The sequence below is a fragment of the Ambystoma mexicanum genome, chromosome 5p (genome assembly GCF_040938575.1).
Source record: "Ambystoma mexicanum isolate Mex_15411 chromosome 5p, UKY_AmexF1_1, whole genome shotgun sequence".
NCBI classification, from domain to species: domain Eukaryota; kingdom Metazoa; phylum Chordata; class Amphibia; order Caudata; family Ambystomatidae; genus Ambystoma; species Ambystoma mexicanum.
In genome coordinates, this window is record NC_090930.1 from 1,078,802,792 (window position 1) to 1,078,823,969 (window position 21,178).

Consider the following 21,178-nt stretch of genomic DNA (forward strand, 5'->3'; position numbering starts at 1 on the left):
GCTCTGTGACGATCCATAAAATCCCATCCAATACTTATTTTAAATCATAACTTGAAAACGAAATCACCCTGAAAGGCTGAGAACTTTGAAAGTTTTAGAGGCTGGCAGTTTTGACATATTATGCAATACCAAATTAAATGAGGTACACAGGATCATATACTGGTTCGGAGGTGACACTGGGATTTGTCCCCAATCTGTAATGTCTGCATTTACCATGAATTTAAACAATCCTACTTTACAGAACTGACTTGCAGGTACACACATCACATGACTCAACATGCCAATTATGCAAAATGGGGATGATTCTAGCTTCATTCATTCACCGGGACATATTAGGAAACTATTGCGAAATGACAAGTGCAGTTTGGCATGCTATAAGCACCGGGGCAAACATTGCCCTCAGGCCAAAATGTTACATTTTTACTGCATTATTGCAACAGGGATACGTTTTCCCTACTGCTAATACTTAATGATATTAGCACTAGGGCCAATTTTGCCCTGGTGAATAAACACATCCAAAATGTTTCTTTTTTTCCCTAGTCCAATTTTGGACCTGGTGCTTATGCCATGACAAACTGCAATTGGCATGGTGTAATAGTTTTCTAATAATGTCCCAGTGCAACGTTTCTGTAATTTGGCCCCTGGTGAATATGCTTTGTGAATACAGGGAGACATTTCATAAATAATATCCCTTTGAACAGCACTTAGCAACACCAGACCTTGACTCATGGTCCTCATCCACCCTCGTCTTATTCTCTGTAATGTGACACATGCCCTTAGCCGCATGCAACCAAATTCAATTGGTCAGTTCTTCCTAAAGATGAATTGCTAATACAGGGAGATCTTTCACAAAATGTATTCTTTGGAGGCCGGCTAAAACCACTAGAGCTTCACTTCTGACCCTCATGTATCTCCTTTTCATTCTCAAGGGGTTTTACAAGTCATTAGTCCACTACAAGTGCCCTAAATGCCATGACCCCCATGCATATTCCTTGCTAGTATGTGGACAAAAGCAATAAACACATCATGTTCAGTCTACCTATAATCACCAGGCATTTACTCATGGCCCACATGTGCCCCATTTGACGCTCCTCCTCTAAGTGCCATACATTTTTTAGTTTCTTGTGACTAGTACTCAACAATGTAGACAACCATTTTGCACAATAAGCACCTTGTATGCCACCTAAAATCATGAACTCTTTAGTCATTGTCCTCATATTTACCTGTCTAATTTTTACTGGTGTTTTAGATGCATATAACATGCTGCACCTGTCCCAAATGTCATATTCATTTTCGACAAGTCCTTGTGGATATATACAAATCTTCCACAGAAAGATTGGACGCAAAACAATAATGACAAAATTAAAAAACATGAACTTCATATTTTTGGAACAAAGTTGGTGGTTAAAGCAAGAGACAATGTGGACAAGAATGTGGTAGTCAGTGTGGGGGTGAAACAGACATGATAACATTGGGATTTCCCAGAAAAGATGCACTCAGACTCACTAGGTATACTCAGGAAGAAATATTGAGACAATTCTGCGATAGAGGTGGCAATAAATTGGGAGAGCTTGATATACTAAACACGTATTGGTTTAATAAACTCAAACCTGGTTATGGACCCTTTTAGATAGTATGAAGCCAAGACTGTTGTGCTCCCTTTACACCAAATTAAGATTTGGCATCCTACCATTTGCCCCATTGCTGAACAAATGGGACCCAACTAAGTCAAATAAATGCCCCCACTGTAAAGTTAGGGTGGAAAAAATGTAACATGTTTTTTTGGCATTCCCCTTATATACGCACTATCCAAAATGTATTTGAGGTATAGATGCATTCAAAATGAGATAAGGTTGACAGTAGATGCCATGATCGTGTGCAGGAAAACAACTGATGATGTTATGACCTTTACGGTCGAAAAATCCGCATTCCTAGCATGGATTCGGAGGTAAAATATGTTAAAGCTGGCATCATGACCCCAAAAGGAACCTGAAATGCTATGTTAATGGCAGAGTTCATATGGCATCATTTTAGTACTGAACTATGGGCTTAAATTAAATTATTTGGTATGTTTTTTTGCAGAACATTTTGTACCTCTATTTTATGTTGTATTTAAGATATGATTTTTTTAATATAGTGTGCCTAATGACAAACTGTTGAATAAAGGTGTTTTCACTGACTGACACAATTGTAATGAACAGATATTTATTTTGTTGATATTTGCCTCAGTGGGTAAAAGGAAAATTTAACTCTCAAATAATAATAATAAAAAGTATTATAATAATAGTACTACCAATAATTACAGTAACAATAATAACAGTAATAATAATAAACACGTTTCCCTGTCAACTTTATTGACAGTTCTCCCACTCTGAAATGCTGGTGCATCAAATGATCACGCTTAATCTGGGACACACATTAACAAAGTGACCTGTGGGATCCCGTGAATCTCCTACAAAGATTCCGGTAGGTTTGCAGGTTCCTGTTGGAGCCGAGTCATTCACATGTCAATCATTCATGTTGTAGATTCATATATTTCTTAAAGATATACCGTTTAGTCTGGAAAGATTGCAATATTTTAATATTTTGAACAATGTGCCTGGGGAAAATAAATAACACATCTACATTGAGAAGCCTTTACTAAAAACATTTGGTTTTGCAAGTGATGAGATGGGCTAGTGCATTCCATCACTTGTTCCAAAAAGATGTGCTCTATTCAAAAAGTTCCTTTGAATGTGTGCATCATAGTTTCATCTACTTTGCACATTTGCACAAATATGTTTTTTGCACATGTTAATGCGCATCCACAATTCAGAAATGGGATTTACATTACAATGTGCATCAAACAAACACATTCCCCTGTGCCTTTCTGGAATAGATGCAAGAGAAGTGCAATGCATGACTGTGTAATTTCTGATCAGTTGATGCATTTTATGTTTTAAGTGTGGAACTTCAGTGGCATAAATAGATTTTTTCAGACACACATACTATCCCTCAAACAACATTTCAAAATGACAGGCCTTTAAGTAAATGAAGATTTCACCCTAAGTAGCTAGCAAGGAGGGTTACCTATAAAACTTCTTCAGAAGAAATATTTATAAACACATTGAGGCAGCCTAAGCATGTTCCCCCCACATTTTTCATTATTGTCCTATACGAAAGCTTCCTTTATCAAAGGCTGAGTTTGGCTTAGAACACATATATATATATATATATATATCTTAATTTGATTGAAATAAAAGACCCGGAAGCAAGTTCTCCCGAAATCACTCGCAATTCTATTGGCACTAGAGTAATTCACTTTCTCACAGAAAGCACCCAGCAGCCTAAAGGTTAAACAGATGGTCTAGAGGTGTACCTTATAAGAAATATGTGTGCACATTTTTCAAAATATATTTCCCAAAATGGGCCTCTTTTTGATTTATTTATCTGGTCAATTATTGTTGATTTGTATATTGTCTTTTGCAATGATGATTGCTTAGTGGCTCCCGATTGGAGGGAAAAAACAAGTACAAACGGAGGGATTTGCAAAAATCGTATCAGTTGACTTCCTTGGTAGATTCAGATCAGCTACACTCACTGCAGGGAGAGGCTGAAGAGTTAGGGCCTCATTACACCGATGGCGGTAAGGGTTTACTGGTACCGGTATTTTACCGGTACCGGTAAATCCTTACCACCTTACTACGAGGTCCCTTTGCGGGTTGGGGAATTTAACGCCTGCTTTTTGCAGGTGTCAAAAACCAACCCGCAAAGGGACCAGGGAGCTAATTGCGGTACGGCAATTTACGGTACCGAAATTAGCGCCTTCCCCATTCCCATAGAACCCTATGGGGCAAAAATGGGAATGGGGAAGGGCAATGGTGGAAGGGGGAATTACCGCCCCGCCAACCTTGGAATAGGGCGGTAATTCCCCTTTCCACTAAGGCGGTGCCGGTATTTTACCGGCATGAACCAGGGCGCTAATACCGCCAAGGTTCACCGCCATCCGTGTAATGAGGCCCTTAGTCTTTGGGAACTTGGAATGTTAGGAAGTTCTGAAATTAGATGCCCTACTAAGAACGGTTCCAGCGTGAAAAGCCTGTATGGGTCAATAGTTCTTTGCTGTTTTGAACCACGGGCCGTCTGCTTGAGAAGTTGTTGTGAGAACATGCAACGAATTGAAATGATTTTGGAAGTTTAAGGGTGTTTAAAAGGGGGCAGTGTCAGAATCTGAGTCTCCTGGTATGTCATGGGGGTTTGAGCAGCAGCTCATTGTGATAGAATGCCCATAATGCAGAGTAAAAATATAAAGGCACATGGTGGAAGGCTTGCTTTAAGAAAAATGTGTTGCGTTTTATTTATAAATTATGTGTTTTTCTCTCGTTCCCTAGAAGGTCAGAATATTGTGCCAAATAATGGCCCCACCGCTGCCAATGGTTTTCTTTTCTTCTTGTTTAACTGGTCAGAGGAAGCCTTTTTCAGTGGATTTTAGCACTCTTGATGGATCTTAAATGTTATGTAGGCTTGGAAACATGTAAGACAATTTCCTAGGTGTGGCTGGTGCAGGGCTTTGAAATCAACGCATGAGGCCGGAGTGAATCTGGTCACTGTGTTTGAGACTCGTGGTCATCCTCTCCACCCTAATCTGGATCATTAAACGGTGGTGGATTATATTTTTAGCAGTCTTACATAAAAGATTTGCAGCAGTCAACTTTGTCCAGCACTATTGCTCTGCTAGTTCTACCATGTGGCACAAGTAAAGAAAAGGTGAAATATGCTCGAACAGATGCATGGGTTAGTGACATATTTTAGATAGGTCCTGTTGAGTGAGATTTTATTTTAGAAAGGTCTGATGGTTATGGGTGAGAATATAATCCAAAAGGATGCATGGGCTTTTAAAGTCAGGCACTAGGGGCAAGGAGTCCATCAAAGGGAGTGGGACACGCTAAGCTCATGCCCATGAAGATGATTCAATTTTTCATCATGTGCAGGCAGACCCAATTGTCAACCATCCAATCTTGTATTTGTGCCAGGCATGCGGATATGTTTTGAAGGCGGATATGATGTTCTCCAAAATAAGGGAAATTGGGTAACTTCTGCACACATTTGAAAGGACATTGAGGAGAGGTCCTCGTTGACGCAAGCTAATAGCTTCATGTAGTAGTTGCAAAGCCTGGAAGAAAGAACTGAACCTTGCAGCACTCCCTCTGTGCTGGGAAAGTGAGCAGAGAGGAACGAGCCCAAACTGACTTTGCCTTCTCTTTCTTGCAATCGGAAATTGATCGTTATTGAGAATACTTCCTGAATGCCCATCTTGCTTTTCAGTCTATCCATCAAAATGTGTTGGCCGAGCTTGTCAAACATTGTGAATATATCAAGGAGGGAGAGGATTGCTGGGATGTGGTTGTCTAGAGATGCAAAGGTGTGCTAACAGACACCTATGTCATGATATGCCTCTTGCTTCCTACCCCAGCAAGGCTGCCTTTTCAAGATACCCTCGCCTGGCCTCTGGAATAACTCTACAACTGTTTTGGTGGGAACTCTCACCCTTTTATATCCCTCCCTTTAGCTTTAGCATTTGTTCCCTCCAGCACCTCCATTTCCACCTCACCTGTACATTCCCACATGAGATCGAGATATTGTGTTTCAATGCACCCTCTAGTCAAAGTGTAGTCTTTGAGTTTGACATATAAGATCTCTAATAAATATGCCCATTACCTTGTTTCATTTTGTCATAATGTGTTCATGTAAATATTGTCAATCTATGTTGCTGAATAGCCACTGGACACCGTTCTCTATACCAGTACTTCAATGCTTATTTCAGACTTGTCCACGCTACACAAAATGATTCAAGTACCATTACCCAATTCTGCCTTTTTTATGAATGGAGTAATGACTCAAGTTTCAAAACTCAGTCACTGTACTTCCTACTTTTTCTGCAGGCCATTTTCCAGCATGATCAACATTTTCGACCGACAGTCTGTCAAGAAATTATTAATGTGCTATTTTAAGCATGCAGGCATTGAATCATGAAGTGGACAGCAGGACCATTGTAGGGAGGAGAGGGTTCCAGTGTGAGGTTGAGGCCGGCAGAAAAGTTGAAGATAAATGTGGGTGTGTGGAGAAAGGCTGTATGTGGATGTCATGGACATGGCACAGGAGGAAATCAAGCCGGGGATAGCGGGGATGTCCTCCACACTTGACAAAGAGCAGTGGTTGCAGAGATGTTCCCCACATCAGAGAAGGAGAACAGAATCAGAGCAGACAGTTAAGTGGTGACTTGCCATGATGGAATTCTGGGCCTGGTAACACAGATGTTAGCAAACCCAGCCTGCAACGAGACACCGAAGAACCAAAGTGACTATGTAAATAATTACTGTTTACTGGTGAGGCTTGGAATTGCAAGAGAGAATTTGCAACCATTGCCAGATATCTATATAGACCATGTTAAACTGTCTATTTATGTCTTAACTGAGCTGTGATTATTGATTGAAGATGGTCCTTAAACATCTTTCCTAGAAAAAGGGAATGAGAAAGTAACACCTGCGTTCGTTTTTTGTTTACTAAATGCTTTATAATTAAGAATAATTATAGCTGTGACAGCTTTGTGAAACGAGCAATTACTGTAAAGCAAAGCAGTTGCAAATAGTTAAATGAAAAACGAGTCCATCACGTTTCTCTTTAGTTGCAGAAGTATAAATGGCGCCTCAAAACCATACCTGAGAGATCATTATGTATTCTGTTCTACATTTTTACATTATAAAACTGTACTTTTAAAAAAGACATCTAATTTGACATGATCAAACATTCCTCCATGAAGTGCAATAAGAGGAGACACTAAGGGCCTCATTACACGGATGGCGGTAAGGATTTACCGGTACCGGTATTTTACCGGTACCGGTAAATCCTTACCGCCTTACTACGAGGTCCCTTTGAGGGTTGGGGAATTTAACGCCTGCTTTTTGCAGGCATTAAAAACCAACCCGCAAAGGGACCCGGGGAGCTAATTACGGTACCGCAATTTGCGGTACCGTAATTAGCGCCTTCCCCATTCCCATTATGCCCTATGGGGCAAAAATAGGAATGGGGAAGGGCAATGGTCGAAGGGGGAATTACCGCCCCGCCAACTTTGGAATGGGGCGGTAATTCCCCTTTCCGCCAAGGCAGTGCCGGTATTTTACCGCCATGAAACATGGCGCTAATAGCACCATGGTTCTCCGCCATCCGTGTAATGAGGCCCTAACACTCTTATCCGGTAGTTCTTATTCCTTGAGTCTGTACACAAAATGTGTCCTGCCTTTGCACGCCCATGAACACATAGCAACCAAAGGCATATGTAAACCTATGCAATGAAAGGACAGCAAACTAACTTGGGGAATCAATTGTACAAATACAAACCCTCATTAAAGTAACATAAATAGGTAAACGAAAGTCCTATTGTAAACTTTTGGTAAAAGATGTACACTACATTTTTATTTCTGACTTTGTTTCCTAGAGGAAAACCAAACCCTGCTATTTCGTTTTTACGGTCTCAATCCAAAGCAGCATTCAGAGATCAGAGCTTGTGCTCGATAAACGCATTTGTGAAAACTCTCAACAACGAGAAACAAAAGAACAGATAGACTGCTCGTCTAAAGATGTAGTGCTACAAAATATATCTGTTTTCTTTTGTGTATCCTTGTAAACTAAGAGCTGCACTACCATCAATCCAGAAAAATAACCCACCTGCAAATCTTCTAATTCTATATGTAATTATTCAAAATGCAATCTTGTTAGTATCTACATGATGTAAGAGTCAATTCCAGATTTGTATAGATTACCCTTCCACCGGAAAATGTAATATCCTCTGCTAACAACTCTAATTACAATGCATTTTATAAAACTGGACACCGCCTACTCTTTGTGTGGCTTCTGTAATCGCACAAGGAAGATCTTGTCCACAATCATAAATCAAGCGAAATGAACATGAGTCTCATGTTATAATTATTTACATTTTTGGAAATGAAAACTACATTGCACATATGCAAAAGTGAACAAGAAAGGCAGAAAACAAATCCAAAAAGTGGACAATGGAGTGCGTTATCTGAAGCACAACGTATTGAAGCACTAAATGTGTTGAATGTATGGGACTTACCTTAAACATTATTTGAAATGGTTCCAAAGTGGTTTCTTAGACTCATCATTTACTGGTACTTCAAATGGGATTACTGTGAAATGATCGACACAATAGCTACTGGGTATATCCCTGCTTCCCCCACCACTTCCCCATACATTAACCTATCAGCTTACCACGCCTCACATCTATTTTTAAGAAAAATGAAAAACAATACCTAACGAATTCTTCCAAATAAATTCAGTCATTTCTCATTTCTCATTTTTGTATTTGTTCATTTCTGCAGATACATACCCTTCAAATGCATGGAATACAGTTGATGTAATGTGTTTTCTATAGAAGTAACGAATCACAAACATTACATCTAAAATGCCCCGTTATGCTTTTCAATATATGTGCATACCTTGATTGCTGTCAAATTAAATCTTTTTTTAATATTTCCCCTTTCCTTGTTTACTTCTGTATTTCTTCTAGTTAATTGAGAGTGTTGACTAATAAACCTGATGCATGGAAAACATTCAGACAATTATAATTCCTCAATTTATCCAGAGCTCATTCAAATGCAGGCTGATCTATGTTTTACACCAGCCACTGAGGTGAAATATGCACTGGAAATGTTGAACCTGTTCTCTGGGAAGATAGCTCAGGGGCAACATGCTTGTCTTGAAAGCAAAGCAATGCTGAGAACATGAGTTTGAATCTCAAACCAGTGTTTGATGACTGCACTCAGGTCAAAGCACAATATGAAAACCCAATTTGTGTTTTTGTTCTAGGTACTGTTCGGTAGTCATTCACAACACGCAGCGTGCCTCTGTCTATCACACGATTAGAACATTTCTCATTTGTTTTGGCCTAAGTCAGTAGTACATGAACAGCTGGCGTTTGAATAGCGGGCACCAATATTCCTTCCAATGCTGATGTCACTGCTATACAGAAGTTTCTCCCATATGTTAAATGTTAAATTGGTGAGCAATGAAGTGTTGCACTGACTAATGCGGCTGAGGGGCACACATACTATACAATTCTGCTGAGAAATCCACATGTTGTGTTGAAAGAAATTGAACCTGATGAAGGCGGAAAATATACTGTTGTTGTACCGCCGAAACTAGTTTGTCTTTGTTTTTGCCATAGTATTATTCGGCCTGAAGAAGTTACAGGCAATCACGTACATTGTATATGGTGCTGGTAACATTGTCACAGGCATTGGTATTTGCAATTGAATTTGTGATGGGGCATCAATTGTGATATGCTCAGTGACATTTGCGATATGTTTTTATGTATTTCTGTTAAATAAATCAGCTATCAACTCCAATACTCGTGGAATTCAGAAATGTGCAGTGTGAAAGTTATCCACACTATATTATGATCCCGTTTTTGGGCATTCATGTATATATATGAACAATTTATTTTGTTTCATGAGAATCATTTTTTGTTTAATTGTACATGAACAGGTATTGCAGACCGAACAGGTGACAGTGGAGAAGCTTGTGTCTGGTCTGTCTAGTAAAGAAGCAGGGGGGTACACAGTAAGTTAAACATAGGAAGTGGGATCTGGGAGTTCAGATGGCAAATTCTCATTTTCATAGACAGATATTAGACAAAGCATGAAGTTCGAACCCAGAAGCCAACATCTGTGGCAGTTATTGCTAGTGCCAAAGACCATGGGGATATAAAAACAGAGCTTGACTGGTAGTTAAGCACAACACCATAAGGGGAGTGAGGGGAGGAGTTGGGGCAGTGCGGAGAGAGCACATTCTAAGAAAGAGGGAAGGTAGGTGGGTCTTATTACCAAAGATTTTAAGGTAATCCGAAGGTTAATACGAATTTTGTCATGTGTGGCAACCTGACACTGTCAGTGATATTTCAGCAATTGTTTATAGCGCTCAGTTTACATTCGGAGATTGTCAAAGAAAAACATGTCTGTGTGGCTGTATAAGATATTTCCTGAAAATAATTGTCTTCAGTTATTGCTGAAAATGTTAAGTGTTGGGTCACAGTGCAGTTGAGGAGGGGGCAAGTTACAGGTCTTTGGAACATAGCCAGAGAAAAATTGACACCGAGTTGCATTCTTCTTTAACTTTTGGATTACTATGCCAATCTCTGTGGTAAAATGAAAAATACTCCTCTAATGCAGACTGTACAACTTCTATTAATTGATATTGTTTAATTTCCAGTTTCTTGTGGTTCGGATTCAGACAGAAGACCTACTGATCCACCTCCATTCATTCCATCACCCTTCAAACATTCTGATGAGCTGCCACCCACTCACAGCAATCTACATTGCATCAGCATGCATGCATGGGTCATCAAAAAGGCACACACCATACCATAACAAACCCATGACACACACTCAACCCAATTCACAACAAACACCCTTTCTCATGCAATATTGAAACGGATTTGCAAAACCATGTACAATGTATACAAGAATAATACAAAGAAAGGTGCAGGCAGATGTCACAACAGTTCACAATCCGGGTACCATGCAGGAGCTAGCAGCCACAATGTAAGTCCTTGTCTTCCACACAAACCACTGCGGTCAAGGCTCTCAAACGCACGTTTTCAACATCAGAAATGTGCAGCAACCAAAAGGTGGACGTTGTCAACACCTCCCATTTACGTTAGGAACAGAAAATTCACCGCAAAAGAAATGTAGTATTTTGATTTCAAAGCAATCACACGCACGCGCGAACACACACACACACACACAGACACACTTTTTCAAGAGAATCAAATCCAACACGTGCGTGGATGTCATACTTCCACCAAATAAGAGTTAATGTCGGCAATAGCTCTCAGCAGGTGCTGAACAAAGGATGCACATACACAATATCAACACAGAAAGGTGACTTCTGACCCAAATACAATAAGTACAAAGCAAATATGTTCCTCGGTTATGAAAGAGACAATAAGTCAGCATGCACGATATACAGAAGAGATACGAAAGGTGTGTTCCAAAATCCCTCTAACCCCACACACACTCTATGGACGCTAGACTGAGGACACACCTTTAAAGAACAACAGCCTCTTCTCTCGTCATTGGAAAAACACAAGCAGCTGCTGTCACACAATAGTCATAGATCAAGGCAATAGGTCAGACCAGATAATTGTGTTAGCAAAGGGTTTTATTAACAAATGTGTACAGAATTTCCCAAACTAAACAAATAGTGTCTGTATTAAACAAAAATGTGTCAGGATGGTTCTTCTCCTGATTGGGATAGTGCTCTGGGAAACCTTATCTCAAAAAAGTTTGATAAAAGTAAAGGGTTCCAACACAAGTAATGTCAGTGCTAAGTGTCCCCTGGACAAAATCCATGCAATAAATCATGAGCTCACAATCGTGGGTTTTAAGGGGTTCTCCCCTCCCATTTCTCTTGGGTCTTGGGATCTCTTCGACTGAGGTTTCAGTCCTGTATCTTAGGATTCTGCTCCTCTAGCTTTCTACTCCAATCTCTCTCTAGTCCCATGGGTTTTGCCTCAAGCCTGTTGTCAACTTTCTCTTCAATATAATTGCCCTCAACATCTATCTGTATTACCTTTCTCCACCCATGGCATGCTGGGGACAGCCCTGGGTCAATATCTTTGCTTTTCTGGGGCTTACACTCACATCGCTTGCGGCACCTGAAACCTCTTTCACACAAATCCCACAAATGTACATAAGCAGGGCATTTTTCCACACTGCATAAACTCAATGAATGGAAATAAATCATGAAGTAAAAGCTGAAGGAGCACACCATAAAGAAGTAGCCATGGATATCTACACAATGAAAGCATACACTCACTTGAAGAAAACCACGTGCAAACACAACTAAACAGCTACTCAACACACATTACCACAAACATGCACTCCCAGTCAATGCAAGCATTACTGACACACTGCAGAGTATGCCACATATTGCACTCACTTAAGTATGTAAACGAACAAATGTTGCAATGCCATTTTCATAAAACAATGACTAACATTCTACATAACTACACTTGAAGCTATAAGACCTGCAAATAGTGTGAGAAGATGTACAAAAAGCTGTACAAGTCCATTTTACTTAACAATGGGGTATAGCAGTAACAGCAGTGGGATAATAGGGCAACACCAAACATAAATGAATGAGAACAAAATTACAGCCCATGCTAAAGTTGCCAGAGAGAGCACTACACATCTATTCTGAACCTCACACGTGTACACCTGACAAGAGGCCAAACACCAAAGCACATTCGACTCTCACATACACGCTGACATGGAACAACTAAAAGGTACATTTCAATAATGCAATACCTTTCATATTTTGAAGGATTAGTTACATAAACCACACCAACTTCTAGTGTCAACAAACTGACTGCCGGGAAAATGGCTGCCAATCACAAACCTCCAAGAATTGTCGAACAGATCAAAACTGGTATGCACAACCTGTGAGCCACATAGAGTCATCGTCCCTCCGATAGACACCAAAGTGTCAGTGCCCCAAATTTGTTTGTGCAGCCCGCACCATGAGTCATAGTTCCACAATAGCCCACAAATTAGGAGAATGTCCCAAAAATCATTGTTTCCTTACATTCTAACACTCTTGAGGAACAGCAGTCTATCAAACAGCAATTGAGACAGCATTCTGTTTCAGCTCCACAAAATACAACAGGAAACTTTGCAAAGTAGTACGGGAACCCCTTCTTCTGGATTTTAACTGTGTGAACATTCCATCCAATTAGTTCCGCTCACGGTGGGCATTCATTTAGCCACCAGATCATTTGTCGCAGACAATCCTACAAATATCCGGAAAAGAAGCTTGGAAATTCTAGGTGAAGAGATATTTATGTTGACAGGCAATATAGAAAAGACATTGGAATTGAATTGGGAGCCTTTGAAATGCGATACATGCTGGAGTGATGTGCTTGAAGTGGTGAATGCTAGATATCATGAAGGCCGAGGAATGCTGCAATGGCCTATACTCGTGCTTGTTAGATGTTTGGCAGGCACATCAGTAGGCCACTAGCAAGTCTGGAGGGAACACGTGTTTGTACCACCATGCACAGCTCTGACAAAGGGATTCCAAATGTGATTTTTCTGAGAAGTTTTGTTTGGAAATTAGCTATTTTGTTATATTTATTTATATGATTCGGTTATTTATAACACACTTAATATTCGGTTATTTATAACACACTTAATACCCAGAGGCTTCTAAGCACAGACCCGGGGATCGAACCTGTGTTGCTCCGTGTCTTCTGGCTTCCAAGGCGAACACGTTGCCCCTGAGCTATCCTCCAGAGACAATATGAACCTCTAAGTATGTCTGGTCGCCTAGGACAAAGCCCTTTGTTGTGGGTTTAGAGATTAAAGTAGGAACCATCCTGGGATCTAAGAGTGCTACAAGTCAGAATTGCAGGGGGTTATAAATATGACAAACGCATCAGCCGAAATGACATTTTCTGGGCATTTAGCTTCAGATCTTGAAGAACATTTGCTTGTTGTTATACTCCCTAGATTTTCAGAAAGACTGGTTATGTCTTACTCCATTGTGACCTTGAGGTAAGGCTGAGTATCTTCCACCTTTCGTTGTATCCTGACGTTCATGTGATCAGCTCCCCCAGTGGTTTCATGTATACTCATGCAAAATAATGTACCATGCAATAGTTGTTGGTGAGAGCACTACACAGCTTTTCTGAATATATATGGTAAATAACACCCGTGAGACAATGGACCCCTGACGGATGCCACAGAGTGCAGGCACCATTGAGGGTATTTTCACCACACATGCACAGTCTTGCAGGAACGTAGAGAAATATGTCAGCACTTTACCATTGATTCCTAGGCATACTATCATGTTGTTGTGGCAAGTTTGGTGGTCGAAAGTATCAAACACTAAATCAATCGTTATGGAATACAGCTTGGTATGGGTGAAACAGTTTGAGCAGAACTTGAAACTATCACATTTTGACCGGTTTGATCAATTCAAAATGGTCTAGCTTCTTTCAAGGTTCTAAAAATGAGTTTAGTACAAGTTTGCCTTTACTCTGTATAAAGGCAGGTGGTTGAAAAACAAAACAATTGTTTTTTGGACTCTGAAGAGGCAGTAGAAATACCAGAGTTCTGGCTAGTTGGTTGATGGACTTTGTTTAGCTTGTTGATAGTTTAATAATAAATGTGTAGTTTATAGTAGAACTTAATTGATATCAAGTCCTAGGTAACATTAGGGAATTAATGTAAAATTGTGTAGGTGTTAGGTGGTACATATTTGTGAGCGGGGCGCGGGGCGTATGACACCAAACCAGCAATTTTGTGAAAGTGTTAGAGAAGGCCAAACCTGTCAAAATAATGCAGGTGTTTTTCAGACAGAGGAGATGGCCAAAACATTGATAGCTCCAGGTGTGTGAAGGTAGTCTAGGTGAGCATTTTGTGCCGGCGAGACAGCCAAATCGGCATCAGGCACACATGTGGATTTTACAGGCAGAGGTGGAGGCCAGAGAAGTGAAAACCCTTCAGTGATTTCCAGATGAAAGAGAATGTAAAGTAGTGTTAGGCGCACATGTGATTTGTAGTTGACAGTTGAATTCAAATCATGTGTCTTGGAGCAGGTGAGAATGCCAAAGTAGGGTTAGTCACATGTGTGTTTTGTAGGCAAAAAAGAAGATAAAAGCAATTACAACCATACATGTGTTTTGTAGGCAGAGGAAGGGGCAACAACTATGTGGACCCTATGCTTTTTGTAGGCACAAATCAATGAGAATCCTAACCGTGTTTTGTAGGCAGGAGATTATGCCGTAGCAGAGATACGTACATGTGTGTGTTGTAGGCAGAGAAGAATGCCGAAAAAGTGAGAAAACACATTCACTGTTTTGTAGACAGGGAAGGCCTCAGCTGTATTAAGGTCATGTAAATTGTGACATGTGTTGATGGAGCCTAGGGCCAAAACAGTGAGGACAGAAAGTGTGCTTTATGGGTGGGGAAGGACACAGCAGTATTAGGCACGCATGTGTTTTGTTGTTGAAGGAGGAGTCCAAAGCTCTTTTCTATGTCCATGCCTTTTGTAGATTGAGGAGATGGTCTACACAGGGAGAACCCCACAGTTATATAAATTTGGGTGAATGCCAAATCATGGTTAGGCAATTGGCTGCTTTGTAAGCAGTGAAGAAGGCCAAAGTGGCGAGATGCCCATTTGTTTGTATTAAGAGCAGGGTAAAGCAGTGTTGGGAACCCATCTAGCCGAATAGAAGGTCACAGCTGTGCTAGGCACATGTCAATTATTTTGGAGTACAAGCCCAACGCAGTGAGAACCTCTTAAGCAGTATTAGACATGGGAAAGGTGCATGTACTTTGTAGGTGGGGGGAATGCAAAGGCAGTGTGAGGAACCATTTCTGTTTAATAAGGTGAGATGAAAGCAAAAGGAGTGAGAACCCTATTGGGCAATGCAGGTTTAGTAAAGTGCTGCAACAGTGTAAGGCATACATGTGATTTATAGGCAAATGTGAAGGATAAAACAGTAAAAACCCTTCATCTATTTAAGAGGCGGAGAAGGGCAAGCAGTGAAACACCTAAGCATGCTTTGAAGATGAAGGCAAATGATAAATGTGTGACAACCTAATGGTGTGATTTGGGCAAAGCAGAGGGGCGGGGGGGGGGAGCTGCAGAAGCGATAAGCACACATGTATTTTATTGACAAAGAAGACGGCCAGAGCAATGAGAGTGTTTTGTAGGTGGAGAACGCCCAAGAAGACTCATGCACGCATGCTTATGTTGGCAGATGAGAGGGCCAAAGCTTGGTTAGGCACAGATCTGTTTTGTAGGGAAAGTAGAAACCCACAGCTCTTAGAACCCCATGTGTGTATTTAAGCCGAGAAGGCCAACAATATTCTATCTACATATGTGTTTTCTGGGTATAGGAAAAGGACACATCAGTGAGAAACATATTTTTGTGGTTATGTAGTAGACGGTCAAAGTGTCAGAACCATTCATGTGTTTTTTAGGCAGGGATGAAAAACAAAACAGTATTAGGCACATCTGTGATTTGTAGATCATGAAAAGGCCAGAACAGTAAGAACTGTGCATGCGTTTTTCGGTGGGGGAGGAGGGTGGTGGGAGGGGAATAAGGCCACAGCAGTTAGAATCCCACTCATGATTTGTAGGTGCAGGGGAAGGTGAACGCAGTGAGAACCCTATGGATGCTCTGTAGTAGGGGGAGAACACCAACGCTGTGTTATGTGCAGAATATTTTCTAGTCATAAAAGAAGGCTAAGACAGTCAAATCATGTATGTATTCTAGAGGCAGAGACGGGCAAAGCAATGTTAGGCGCACATGTCATGTGCAGTCCAAATACAACGCCAAACGACTTGGAGACCCATGTGGTTTTTAGAGGTAGTGGAGAAGGCCAATGCAATAAGAATCCTACATGTTTTTTAGATGAAAGGGAAGGTCAAAATAGTAACCCTAGAAGTTGTTTTCTCGAGCAAAGAGAAGGGTACCGTAGTGAGAGTCCTATATTTGTAGTGTAGTCAGAGGATAATGGCAAAGCCATGTCAGACGCATACCTATTTTGAGTAGAAGGCCAAATCAGTGAGAAACCCACACGTGCTTTGAAGGGAGAGCAGGCCAGAACAGTGTTAGGCACACATGTCTTTAGTGGGCAGAGGTGAAGGCCAACAGTGTTGGGAGTATGATTCTTTTGTTGGTGGAGTAGAAGGACAGAGGAGTGCAAAACCCACCTGTGTTTTGTAGGTAGAGACAGCTAAAGCTGTGTTGGGCACACATCTATTTATTAGTGGATGAGAAAGTTCAATGTTTGAGAGCCCTCATGTGTGTTTCATAGACCGAGATCACTAAAGCAATGCTAGCGTCATATGTCTATTGATAGCAGAAGAGAAGGCCAAAGAACTGTTAGGCATGCATGCATTTTGCAGGCAGAGGAGAAGGCCACAGCATGGAAAAACCTTCATGTGTTTTGTGGGCAGGTAGAGCAACAAAGCAGTATAATGCACACCAGTGTTTTGTTTGTGGATGAGATAGCCAACAGAATGAGAACACCACATTCGTTTTGTAGGCAGGGGAGAAAGCATAACAAGACTAAACAGTGCTAAGCACTGATGTATTTTGTTGTGCAGGAGAAGACTGGAGCAGTGTGGTTTGCAGATAAGGGAGCAGGGCAACCCAGTGTGAAGCACACATAACCCTTGTAGGAGAAGGAGAAGGGCGAATCATAGAGAACCCTTTGAGCATTTCGAAGGCCAACAATGCCAAATTGGCGAGTTCTCAATAAGTCTTTAATAGGTGCAGACAAAGGCCAAAGTAGTGATACATCTATATTTGTTTTTTAGGTGTTTAGAACACCAATCTAGTGTAGGCACACATGTGTTTTGTTGGCAGAAGAGTATGTCAAAGCAATAAGAAGCTGATGTTTGTTTTGCAGGTCAAGAAGGCACAAGCAGTCTTTTGAATAAGTATATTTTGTAGGTGGAGGACAAGGCTAAAGCAGTCATACTACTAATTCTAAACTAAATTCTACATGTGTTTTGTAGGCAGACGATCAAGAGAAAGGATTGAGAACCCTGCATGTGAGCTGTAGATGGGGGAGAATTGCAAAGCATTTTTATGCACATGTGGAGTTTGTAGGTGTTAGTGAAGTACAACGTAGTGGGAACCCATGTGTATTTTGTTTGTGTGAAAAACACCAGAGCAATAATAGTAACACGTCTGTTTTGTGGGAAACAGTATTTTGCAGGCATGTATTTTGTAGGCAGAGATGGCCAGAAAAATGGAAGGAACACATTTACTTTGTTGGCGGGGTGGCGGGGGGTAAAGCTGTGCTAATTTCATGTACATTTTGCAGGGAGAAAGCCAAACCTGTGTTAGACACACATGGATTTTGCTGGCAGCGAAGTGGGTCCCGTGCCTGTTGGGGCTAGAGACCCAAACTACACCGACTGATGATGCCCAATGAGGCCGAAACATATCTGGGGTTGGGACCAAGCCTGATTTGCATATGATCGTTTCCCTTTCTGTTATGGCTTGTCAGGCAAAGAACGTTTGTCTGGAGGGCTGAACTGTGCAATTGCCAGAGGTTTAAAATTAATTCTAAACCTTCCAGCGATCACCTCTTTGTTTCACTTTGACTAAGGCTGCATTAGGCCTACTTTTATTTTATAGGAGGAGAAGAAAGCAAAAGCAGTGAGAGCTCAAGATGATTTTTCATGGAAGATAAACAAAGCAGTGTTAGTTATACATTTCTTTGATAGCAGAGGAGAAAGCCAAAGCAGTAAGTTGTTCCCTATGAGTGTTTTGTATGTGGAGACAAAGGCCAAAGAAGTGGTAAGCCTGGTTTCATCTGTTAACAACATAAAATAACATAAACGTTTTTAACTAATTAAAAATAACAAACAGATATAGTTTTTTTTTTTTCAGTTGGGCCCAGCGCCCCAAGCCCCTCATTTCCCTAGCTTTATTACCCCACCCCAAACCCCTCTCCACCAGTTTTAATCACTTACCCCACCCCATATATATTTTTATTAAATAATTTGATGTTCTTTTGTTATTTTAAATTTGTTGAAAATTATATTCGTTATTCTTATTTCGTTATTTTCACTGTATACCCGTAAGCCTCTATTTGTTTTATAGGCATTGAGAACACCAACGTAGTGTTAGGCACCCCTGTGTTTTGGTGGCGGAGGAGCACATCAAAGCAATGAGAAGCTGATGTGTGGTTTGTGGGTAAAGGAGGCCCAGCAGTTCTTTCAATATGTTCCTTTCGTATGTGGAGGAGAAAGCTAAGGCAGTGAGAATGCTAATTGGTCTTGCAGGTAGAGGAGAAAGCAAAAGAAGTGGGAAACCTCCTTGTGTTTTGTAGGCTGAGTAGTAAGACAAAGGATTACAAACCCACTATGTCATTTTTGGACGTGAAGAATTGCAAAGCAGTGTTATGCAAACGTGTTTTGTAGGCTGAGGTGAAGGACGATGCAGTGGGAACACATGCATTATGTATGTTGGGACACCACCAAAGCCATGCTAGTCACAATTTCTTTTTGTGAAAGGTATTTTTTAGGCATGGATTTTGTAGACAGAGATGGCCAACAATGTTTAAGACACACGTGTCTTTTGTTGGAAGGATAAAAGACCAAATATGTGATTGGTAAATGTACATTTTGTAGGGAGAAAGTCAAAGCAATGTCAGACACATTGATGGCAGAGAAGAAGATCAATGCTACATTAGGCACACTTCTTTTTTGTAGGAGGAGAAGGCAAAAGCAGTGAGAAAACCATGCGTGCTTTAGAGGCCTTCGAGAAGTTCAAAGCTTAGGCAGGTGAGAATGATAACACCAACGCAGAGTTGTGAAGTTTACATATTTTTTGGTGGCCATCAGTAAAATAAATGTCAGAATTGGCTAGATTTCCCAAATTGGTTGGGGCAAGAGGTAGGAGCCCATGATGGAATGTATTTGTTACCCATGTTTCACCTGCTGCATTTGTATCTGTATACATTGTAGAAGCCTATATAGAGTGTGGATCTCCACACAAACCACACCAACCAATCAGCTGCCACAGCTTTCTTTCTGTACAAAAAAACAGGGGCTTTAGCATTCAATGCACAGCAAACTGAGGAGGTTGCCTATGGAAGAGAGATTAGGGCAAGCTCCTGGAGAAACTGGCCATCTCCCAGCTTAATCCCCATGCTGAATGTGTTGGTAGTCTTCATGACCATCAGTCTGGCTTCAGAGCTGCCAGAAGCACGGAAACTGCTCTCCTGAACATCTTACTCTAACATCTTACTCTAACATTCCATGTGCTCTCATTTTGCTTGATCTCTCTTCTGCCTTTGATACTGTCAACCATACCATCCTGCTCAACCGTCTCCGTGATAACCTCGGTATCACTGGTCAGGCTCTGGCGTGGCTGACCTCTTTCCTCTCAAATCGACCCTCCCAGGTCCAACTGGGGTCTTTCCTCTCTGACATCTTCTTCTCTACCTGTGGTGTCCCCCAGGGATCTAACCTCTCTCCCTGGCTGTTCAACCAGTATCTGGCACTTCTCGCCCACCACATCGCCGCTCTCTGCCCCTACTTTCAGTGCTATGCGGATGATACCCAGCTCATTTTCAGGCTACCCTCGGCCTCCTCTTCTCCTTCCTTCATCTCTGACTGTCTTTCTGCTATCCAGGAATGGTGTGCCGCCAACGACCTCTGCCTTAATGCCAGTAAGACTGAGATTCTACTCATCGGCACTCCCACTCCCCCTTCCCTGCTGTTCTCTGGCCAGCCTCTCTGGGCCCTCTTCCTGCTCCTACCTGCAAGGCAAAAAACCTGGGGGTCATCTTCGACTCCACACTCTCCTTCTCTCCTCACATATCCGACATATCTAAGAAGTCACACTACCAGCTACACCTCCTCAGAGGTATCCTTCCTTTCCTCTCCTTCCCATAGAAGCTCACTTTCTCTAGATCCCTGGTTCTCTCTAAGCTGGACTACTGTAACAGCCTCTATCTAAATCTGCCTGCCTCTACTTGCCGCCCTTTGCAACTCATCCAGAACAGGACTGCGAGACTTGTCCTTGGCCTCAAGCCCAGGGACAGTATCTCTCCAGGACTGAAATCACTACACTGGCTCCCAGTGACTGCGAGGATCAAGTTCAAAACCCTCTGCATTGTCCACAAGGCCGTCTGGGGCCTTGGGCCAAAATACCTTCAACTCTCTCTTCCTAAATATCTTCCTTCTCGAGCTCTTCGCTCATCCGCCTCCAACTCCCTCAGGGTCAGCCGCTTCTCCAAACAACGAGTTGGGGGCAGATCTCTTTCCACTGCAGGGGCCTCCCTCTGGAACAGCCTTCCTGCCTCCCTGAAACTTGAGGAGAACCACCTCCGGTTCCGGAAGCACCTCAAAACCTTCCTCTTTGCCTCCGCTTTCTCTCCCCCTCCCCCCTGCTAATACTACTGAAACTGCACTGTAAGAGGATTCAATTCAGCACTACAGCCAAGTTAACGCCTAGTCTAGAATACTGAATGAAAACCCTTATTGATATATCTTTAGGTCCAGTTCATGCGTCCTGGATGACTACCCTTGTATAACACCCCTCTCTTGGAATCCCCCTGACCCCACTGAGCCAAGAAGTAGTTCT